Source organism: Gossypium arboreum, chromosome 8 (assembly GCF_025698485.1).
Source record: "Gossypium arboreum isolate Shixiya-1 chromosome 8, ASM2569848v2, whole genome shotgun sequence".
Classification (NCBI taxonomy): domain Eukaryota; kingdom Viridiplantae; phylum Streptophyta; class Magnoliopsida; order Malvales; family Malvaceae; genus Gossypium; species Gossypium arboreum.
The window spans coordinates 49,056,188-49,065,815 of NC_069077.1; the positions used below are offsets into that span (position 1 = coordinate 49,056,188).

At 32.2% G+C, this 9,628-nt stretch overlaps 1 non-coding gene across 1 annotated transcript; it reads right to left on the minus strand.

The window, feature by feature from the left end:
- Positions 1-1,911: 1,911 nt before the first annotated feature.
- On the minus strand, positions 1,912-2,017 carry LOC128280068 (small nucleolar RNA R71). The gene has a single exon (XR_008270249.1). It is a non-coding gene; the product is annotated as a small nucleolar RNA R71 (small nucleolar RNA).
- Between the last annotated feature and the right edge of the window lie 7,611 nt (positions 2,018-9,628).

Sequence of the window (9,628 nt, forward strand, 5' to 3'; positions counted from 1 at the left end):
TTCTTTGCCTGCTGATTTTGGCTATTTTTAGCACCCTTCTCAGCCTATAAATACCCCCTTCTCAACATATCTCAAACCTATTCATTTTTTTCACTTCTCTCTCACTTTTCTCTCTTCATTCCCTTCCATTATTCTTCATTTTCTTCCCCTATTCCTTTATCGATTTCACATCTTGAAAAAGATTCCTTCAACCACCATCTAGAGTAGCATTCAACTATTCGTGGAAGTCTCGGTTCAACAAGAACAAGCGGAGAAGGAAGAGCAGAGAAAACTAGTCAAGCCTTAGAGAAACACCAAATTTGACTATTGTTCCTTATCCTTTTAATTTTATTGTTGTTGTTATGAACATATCTATGTATATTTGAGTTATTAAAACTAAACATGTCTATGTATACTTGAGTTATTAAAACTAAGTTTGTTTTGTTACAGGCCTCGATAAGATGTTTGATTAAGTAAAATCATGACTAAGTTATTCTTGCATTACAAGTGTAAGGTGACTAATGAATTAATTAGTTAAAAGGATTGAAATTTTAATTAATTGACATTATACTTAATCAGTGCATGTTTAATCATCTAAGGTAGCTGAGGGTTAAATTAGCAACGATATCTAATGATACATTAGCATTGCATAACTTGCAAGATTATCGTGATTAAATTGTTTCAAGGTAGAAATACATTGTTACCTCGTGTAATCTTTTATGTGCTTATGAGATTGAATTAATTGTTTGAACTGGCATGGAGATATGTACAAGAGATTATTTTAATTTCATAAGTATGTATGTGCATTAAACATTTGTTTTTTAAAATTTGTTTAATCAGTTGAATTGACATATAGATATAGTCAAGAGATAAATGGATTTTGGTAAGTACGTATGTTCATAAGTTAGCAAATTACCGAGTTGCCGTGAATTTATTCGTAACAACATAAACATGAGTTTAATAATTCTAAGTTAAGAAATGTAATTAATCTAGCACAATTATATCATCTTGATTAAAATAATCTTTTGAAATCTTGCATTGGAACTTTTATTTTATTTTTATTTACTTTACTTAGTTAAAATCCTAGTTTTTAATCACCTCCTCAAATCAAAATATTTTTCTTCACCAAAGTATTTTTAAAATTGCATTCATAAATAATTCTTTTCACAGTCCCTGTGGGTACGATAACTTGACAGTTACTTGTCACTTTATTACTTGTTGCAATTGTGTACACTTGCATATTTCTGTCGTTACAAGTTTTTGGTGCCGTTTCTGGGGACTGTTTTAAAAAATCATTATTTGTGAATTTGTTAATTTTGCATTTTGGTTTATTTTTCTGTTGAAGTCTAACTTAATTAATTATTTTTTTGTTTTTTTAAGGTGTTTATCAGTATTGACCGAATTATCAATTTACTTCCTGTAGACCCTGAGATTGAAAGAACTTGTCAACAATGAAAAAGACAAGCAAGTCAGAGAAGGACTGAAGAGATGAACTTCGAAAATCCGAATCAAGTAAACGGAGCAAACCTTGCTCAAAATCTAATCTTTATCACTGATAATAGGGATAGAGCTCTAAGACAGTATGCCATGCCAGTGTTTCATGATCTTAATCCTAATATTAGGAGACCAGAAATCGAGGCACAACAATTCGAGCTAAAGCCAGCCATGTTCCAGATGCTTCAGATAGTGGGCCAATTCAATGGAATGCCTACCGAAGATCCTCACCTGCACTTAAGACTATTCATGGAGGTGAGTGATTCATTCAAGTTAGCTGAAGTACCTGAAGATGCACTATGATTGAAGTTTTTCCCATATTCACTAAGGGACAGAGCTCGAGCCTGGTTGAACTCATTGCCGCCAAATTCAATTTCCACATGGCAAGAGTTAGCAGAAAGATTCCTCATGAAGTATTTCCCACCTAGCAAGAATGCTAAGTTGAGGAACGAGATCACTATTTTGCAACAAATGGATGATGAGTCATTGTATGAGGCATGGGAAAGGTACAAAAATTATTACAGAAATGCCCTCATCATGGAATCCCACACTGCATCCAACTTGAGATGTTTTATAATGGTCTCAATGCCCATACGAGAATGGTAGTGGACGCTTCTACTAATGGTGCTATCCTTTCTAAATCTTATAATGAGGCTTATAAAATCATCAAAATGATTGCCAGTAACAATTATCAATGGCCAACCAATTGAGCAACGTCAGGAAGATGAGTCGCTAGAATACATGAAGTAGACGATCTCATTTTACTCGCATCTCAGGTATCCTCAATTTCCTCAATGCTTAAAAAATTTACCAGTAATGGGTTTAATAGTTTTGCAGCATAGCCACCAAACCAATTTGAAAATGTAGCTTATGTCTATTGTGGGGAAGGACATCTGTTCGAAGAATGTCCATCAAACCTAGAATATGTGTATTACATGGGTAACCAGAACTAAAATCAAGGAAGGCAAGGACTACAATCCAATTCCTATAACCCTGTAACACCCTCAACCCATATCCATCGCCGGAAAGGGATTATGAGGTATTACCAAACGAAACACAACTTTCAGACATTCATGGATACAACTAGGATTTAATCGTTCTAACTTACCATATTTGAACATATTCTAGACCAAACCAAATATTTTGAAGTTACACATAAATTAATTAATATTCAAATATAATTGTTATCAAATGACCGGATATAAACATATGAACATACCACCTTATTACAAATTTATCTAAACCAACTTACTTATAATAATAGAACCTAAGTTACTATTCATATGGTCATTTTTTTTAAACTTTAGCCAAATATATATAACATGCTAACCACGTATGTCTTATTTAATGTCAACTTCTAATATGCTCAAACACTTTACAAGCATGAAACATATCCATGGACCAATCCGAATAATCAAATATATTATTTTACCAATCACAACATCACAACATTTATATATGTATAGATACAATACATAATAGCTATTCATCCAAAAATTTTAGCAAACCAACACCAAGTTTTAACATGCTATTATCACTTATCAAGTAAATTAACAAAAGTCATATTCAATACTAATTTAATATTTACATATTCAGCTAAATATATTTATATAAATCCCTATAGCCAAAGCAGTCCTATTTTATCATCAAAAAATAACACTTCAATTATTTAACATCCACCAAAAGTTAATTCACCTTGTTTGCCAAATCTAAACATAGTCATTTTACAAACTATTCATTATGCTTAACATTTCATTTATAAACAATGAACAAAGGTAATAATCTTATATCTTTATCTATTCCATTCCACAACCAAATATCCACACTTCAACTCATATTCATTTACTTATACATAACAAAGCTTATAAAGACATATATATTATGGCAAAAATACATCCATCAACTAAATCATTACCCAAGCCGATTCATATAGCCAAGCACAACATGCACATATACCATGAACATAATTTCTGAAATGAGCTAAATACATGACCGATTACACATCATAACTAACATCATTATCAAGCCATTTCCAAAGCATATAACACCTATCATAAATACCATTCATTCATATTACGTAGCATTATAACCAAAATGAACTTAAAGCATATTCAAACATAACCAAATTCAAGCATAGAAGTTAAGCCATTTTCACATGGCTTAAACTATACATAAACCAAAATTCAACATTTCAAAGATATAATCCAACCTATACATGCCATAGTTTCAAAAATTATAAAATACCGAAGACAGTCGATAGTGTGATGGACTTTGCTGACGATCCCCGAGCTCGTAACTAATTCCAAAATCTATAAAGCGGAGGCAAACATAAACACACACATTAAGCTATCATAGCTTAGTAAGTCATAAGCAAATAAACAATTCAATGACATAATCAATTCATTTAAACTAAACCAAATTATTCTATTATAATCATATTAGACTTCAATCTTATGATTTCACGTATATCATTTACTTTACATATAAACTTATTTATGGCCGAAATCACATATATATTAACAAAATATCTTTCGAGTTCAAAGCTAAATATCATTATGTTATCAAGTATATTTATACCCATATACATATACACATGAATCAAAATATAATATCAGATGCATATACATAACAATGGCCAAATATACTTCACAAGGCACATATATTCACATTAGTAACTTATGTAATTTACATCACATACATAATGGTCAACTTACCTTATTTTTCAAATAAGTAATCAACTAACTCATACCTGATCATTTTAGCTCATTTTACACCTTCGTACACAACTTATCATTGCTCGTTGAACCATTCAGAATTGAATAGGATACTCGGATAATCACATAATTCAAACAATGCCAACGTCCCAAACGTGGTCTTACATGTCATCTCATATCGATGCCACTGTCCCAGACAGGGTCTTACACGAATAAAATACGATGTCGATGTCCTAGACATAGTCTTACATGTAACCACATATATCGATGCCAATGTCCCAGATGTGGTCTTACAGGAAAACACATATATCGATGCCAGCGTCCCAGACTGGTCTTACACGAAAACACATATATCAATGTCAACGTCCTAGACGTGGTCTTACAAGAAAACACATATTGGAATCCTACAGTTCATACGGAGCTTTCGGACATCATAACTCAGTCGAATCAAACTCATAAACTTAATTCCCAAGCATATACACATTCAATCATGATATATAAATACTCATAAAATCCAATTCAACATTTTAAGTTTACATTTATTCAAAATTAACAGCATTTTCTTGCTTATAAACTTACCTAGAACGATGAAAACCGGAATAGGATGGCTAGTCAACAACTATAGCTTTCCCCCGATCCAAATCTGATTTCTTTTGTAACACCCCTTACCCGTATCCAAGGCCGGAACAGAGTACGAGGCATTACCAGACTTAACAATACACATAGACGAAAACCGGGCCATAAAATTTCATTTAATTCAAACCTTTTCGAACACATGCATAACAAACAAAGCTAACTATATCATCACATCAAAATATAGGACATGGCACGATTAATTAAACTTATAAACCATAATGGATAAGGACCATATCTCATGATTTTATACGATAACTCAATGCAGACTGATACGTATGGTCAAAATCATAATAAAAATACATATCATAAACCAACTTCCTATACATGTCACTCACTTGATATTTCTAATATTTGAATTAATTTTCCCAAAAATGATAGTTTGATAATGCAATTTTGCCTCTGACGATCTCCAACCCCAAGCCGACCTGCCAATACTAAAGAAATGGAGAGGAAGGGTAAGCTTTACGCTTAGTAAGTTCATATGAAAATAATAAGCAATTACTACCATGCTTTTCAAGATAAAACACTATAATTGTACAATTACACATATTCAGGATAGGTTGTTTTCTAGAGTCCCATTGTTAAAAAAAATCATATCTCAAGTTACAAAACTAGAAATCCAATTCTGTAAATTTTCTATGAAACTAGACTCATGTGTCTACTTACTAATTTTTTTCTAGAATTTTTAGTTGCGCCATTTAGTAAATTTTATTAGTTAAAGTCTCACCTATTTCAGGGTATGACTACTCTGAACCCTGTGCACTACGAACCGAATTTCTCCCTGTACAGAATTCCAACGACCATGCCGTTTGTTTCCCTTAAAATTAGATTCAATAAGTAATCCATGCATGTAAGGTATGACTCTCAATAATTTTTGTTCACTTTATGATGAATTTCTAAAGTCAGAACAGGGGATCTCGAATTCATTCAGACCCTGTTTCACAAGAATTCAAATATCACACAATGTAGAACTCTTTTGCTTCCCCTGTTTCTTTCATGTGAAAATAGACTCATTAAGCTTTATTTCCATAATTTTTTTTTAAATTTAATTCAACTTACACAATTTTTGTGAATTTTAAAAGTCATGCACTGCTGCTGTCTAATACTGTTTTACTACTAAAGTTCACTTTTACACAATTTCACTTAATCCATTCCATTTTACCGAGGTTCGCTCAAATATTGGGCATATTGCTCATAAATTCAAATAAACATATACTTGCACTTGTTCATCACATAATCACTTTCACATGTATTTTCATTTAATCGATTTCCCATTGAACTCATCGGAATAATAATAGATACACAATTGCCTGCACATTTTCCCATTTCCACACTTGTAGCCGAAGCTATCTGGTACGCATAGTAGGCTGCACTTAGTACTACACATGCGACCAACAGTCTGGTACACGTAGTAGCCTGCACTTAGTACTACACATGTGACCTCACCATCTAATACACGTAGTAGCCTGTACTTAGTACTACACACGTGATCACAGTTTTAGGGTACGCATAGTATCCTGCACTTAGTACCACACATGCGACCTCACAATATATCATTCGTATCGTTTTTATTCCAAAAGTTCAATCGGGAAATTCCTCACTTTTCAACATTTTACTAAATTGTCCGTAATCAATTTAAATTCATAATTTACATCAAATAACCATTTGATAGGCAGCCACATTTCATATGATATCAAAATATAATAACATAAAAAGAATCGATAGATTTTTTATGTACGAATTTACTCGAAGTGTCGATCTCACTATCCATAGTACCAATTGTCCATTCATAGTATAATAAGACACAACTCAAATATCAAATCATCTTTTAAGAATTTACATAACATATATCACATATTTCATATATCACTTGTCATGTATATTCATTTTCTTGCATTTCATGTAACATTCTTTCATGTCATATTTTCACATCATAAACACCATTCCATCAACTTTTCCAATATATTAAATCATAAAATATATGCAATAATAGTAAGAAATATAATTCAAACATAACATTGCATTATTATTATCATACAAACCTACCTCGATCCAGAAACAACAATTTACCATTTTAGTCGATAACCTTGTATTTTCCCGATTTAAGCCTGAATCTCGATTTCCTTCATAATCGAGCTTGGAAGCTTGGAAACCCTAGCCATGGAGTCTCCCTTGGTATACACGTCCATGGTGAAGAAGATGAGCAAAATTGGCTTTTAATTTTGTATTTTAATTCATTTTACCCCTAAATGACCAAAATGCCCTTACTACTAAACTTTCCAAAAATTCCATTCATGTCCAATATTTGTCCATAAACTTTGAAATTGGTCAAATTTCTATTTAAGACCTCCTAATTAATATTTCAAAGCAATTTCATACTAGAAACTTCTAGAATGCAAGTTTTGCAACTTATTCAATTTAGTCCCTAACTTCAAATTAAGCACTTTATGCATAGAATTTCTTCACGAAATTTTCACACAATCATGCAATCATATCATAGACCTCAAAATAATCATAAAATAATTATTTCTATCTCAGACTTTTGGTCACGAAACCACTATTCTGATTAGGACCTAATTTGGGATATTACAATTCTCCCCCTTTAGGGATTTTCGTCCCCGAAAATCTTACCAGAAAGGTGGTCTTCACTTAGATTCCTCAATTTCATATTCAGTGTTGAAGAACTTTCACTCAGGCGGTGCCTCCAATATATCTCTTTAATTTCTCATATATTCTGAAATTCATTATAAGAAGTCGATCCTCACTGTACTCTTTTAGTTTGCTACTCACTATCACATTTTCCACTTTCCGCTACGGAAATAATTCTGATATAACCTCGAAAATAATCCTTTCTTCTAGTTACAAAATAATTCATCATGCCATCCTTTACTATTCATTCATTACGTTAATCAAAACCGTCTCAATTGCATTAGCTCAAGTACCAAAATATCTCAATTGAAGACATTAACTATAATTAACTTACTTGAGAGAAGTAATCCACCATACCGATTGAAACTCGCACTTTTATCACTTATACCTTTACTATTGTCAAACCTTACATGAAAATTAGAAAAATCCTAATACTGAAATCACCACATCACCTAAATCAAATCAGAAGTATAGCCATACTTGACATGATTATCACGAGCTGAAGAATGCACTTCGAACATGAGTCATAGTTGACAAATTCCGTAACAAGAAAACCGAATAAAGAAATCCAGTAGAAAACATCATTTAGTCTCACTGGAATCAAATGCAACAAGAACAATGAATCTTCCCATATATATACATATCCAATTTAGCATCAAGTAGAAGAAACAGAATCATAGTATCATACATATTCTCTCATCAATTTTTTTTTATATCAGGCAGAATATAATAGAATGCCCGAAAGAATAGAGCAATATAAATTATAAACCAGTCAGGCTACCAATGCTTTCATTTAACATCAGGATTAGAAAACATCCCTATATAACAAGAATTTCTTCAAAAGATCAATAACCATAGAAATATTTCTGGGAACGGATAAACACATAGAATATCTTAGAAGAAAGCGCTAAAATCATCCAACCGTAATCGTCACACTCGGATATTACACATTTGGATATCATTTCCCCAACTATTTCGCCATCACAAATTTCATATTACTTTTCACTAAAGAAGACTAGTTCGAATAAATTTTATTTGCACTTTTCTCGACCTTGTACCTTAGTAATTCGATTTATCAAAATAAATTTCTTCTCTAATCGAACGATTGCATAACTCCAATAATCCTTATGCCAATCTGATACTTTTCTAGCTTTGACTTTACTTATCAATTCATTCTTCAATCTCTAATCATATTTATAATTATTCTAGCACTGAACTCTTTGGTTTCTCAACCGGAAACTTATTCAGTATAAATCTCATGAAATTCCATTATAAAACACCACTTTGGTAAGGGGAAAGGGGTCATAGGGCCTTTGATTCAACTCTCATATACATATACATGTAACACAGTTTTCTTCATAGCAATCATATCTCAATCATGTTATTCATTTCGAGTAACTAACATTCATATTGATTTAATGCTCACTTTCCAATTATCTCATTTAGTCAAGTATAATTATGCATGCATCCTATGTTTTCTGGATAGCTTGACTTATCCATTCATCTACTCGAACAAATCATACTCATGACATCATATAAGGGTTAAACAAACATAGATGTTTATATCACAATCACAACTTTCGTTTCGTGCATCATCATATACATATAATTACAATCACATAATTCAGTCCAAACAATTTAACATAGATAAATTCAATTCATTATAATCATTTATCTCATAAAGACTATCATTGACATTCATCAACATTCAACGTTCAATCAAGGCAATGACATTTTCATTCATATCATGATATTAGGAACTTTTACTCATACTTCTACGAATTTCTATTTATCCCGTTCATCTTATCAAGTAAGCCAAGTGCACTACATCATATGAGCATCAAGCAAGTATGGATATTTATCACAACATGACCTTTCATCTCATGTGTTATCACTTATATATATATATATATATATATCATAAACTTTTATTCATACTTTTCTAAATTGAGACTCATCATAATCGTAATTTTATTCAAACACCTTCGCATCACATTGAACATGGTCAGTGCAGCTCGGTTGGAGAGTACCTCTGTCTAAGCAAGACGGTGCTCATACGCGTCGGGAGACATCACACTATCACGGATCAGTGGCATGTATAGCTGGACTTTTACACATGCTAGGTTAGTCCGAGAACTGACTAAGCCATAGCTCTG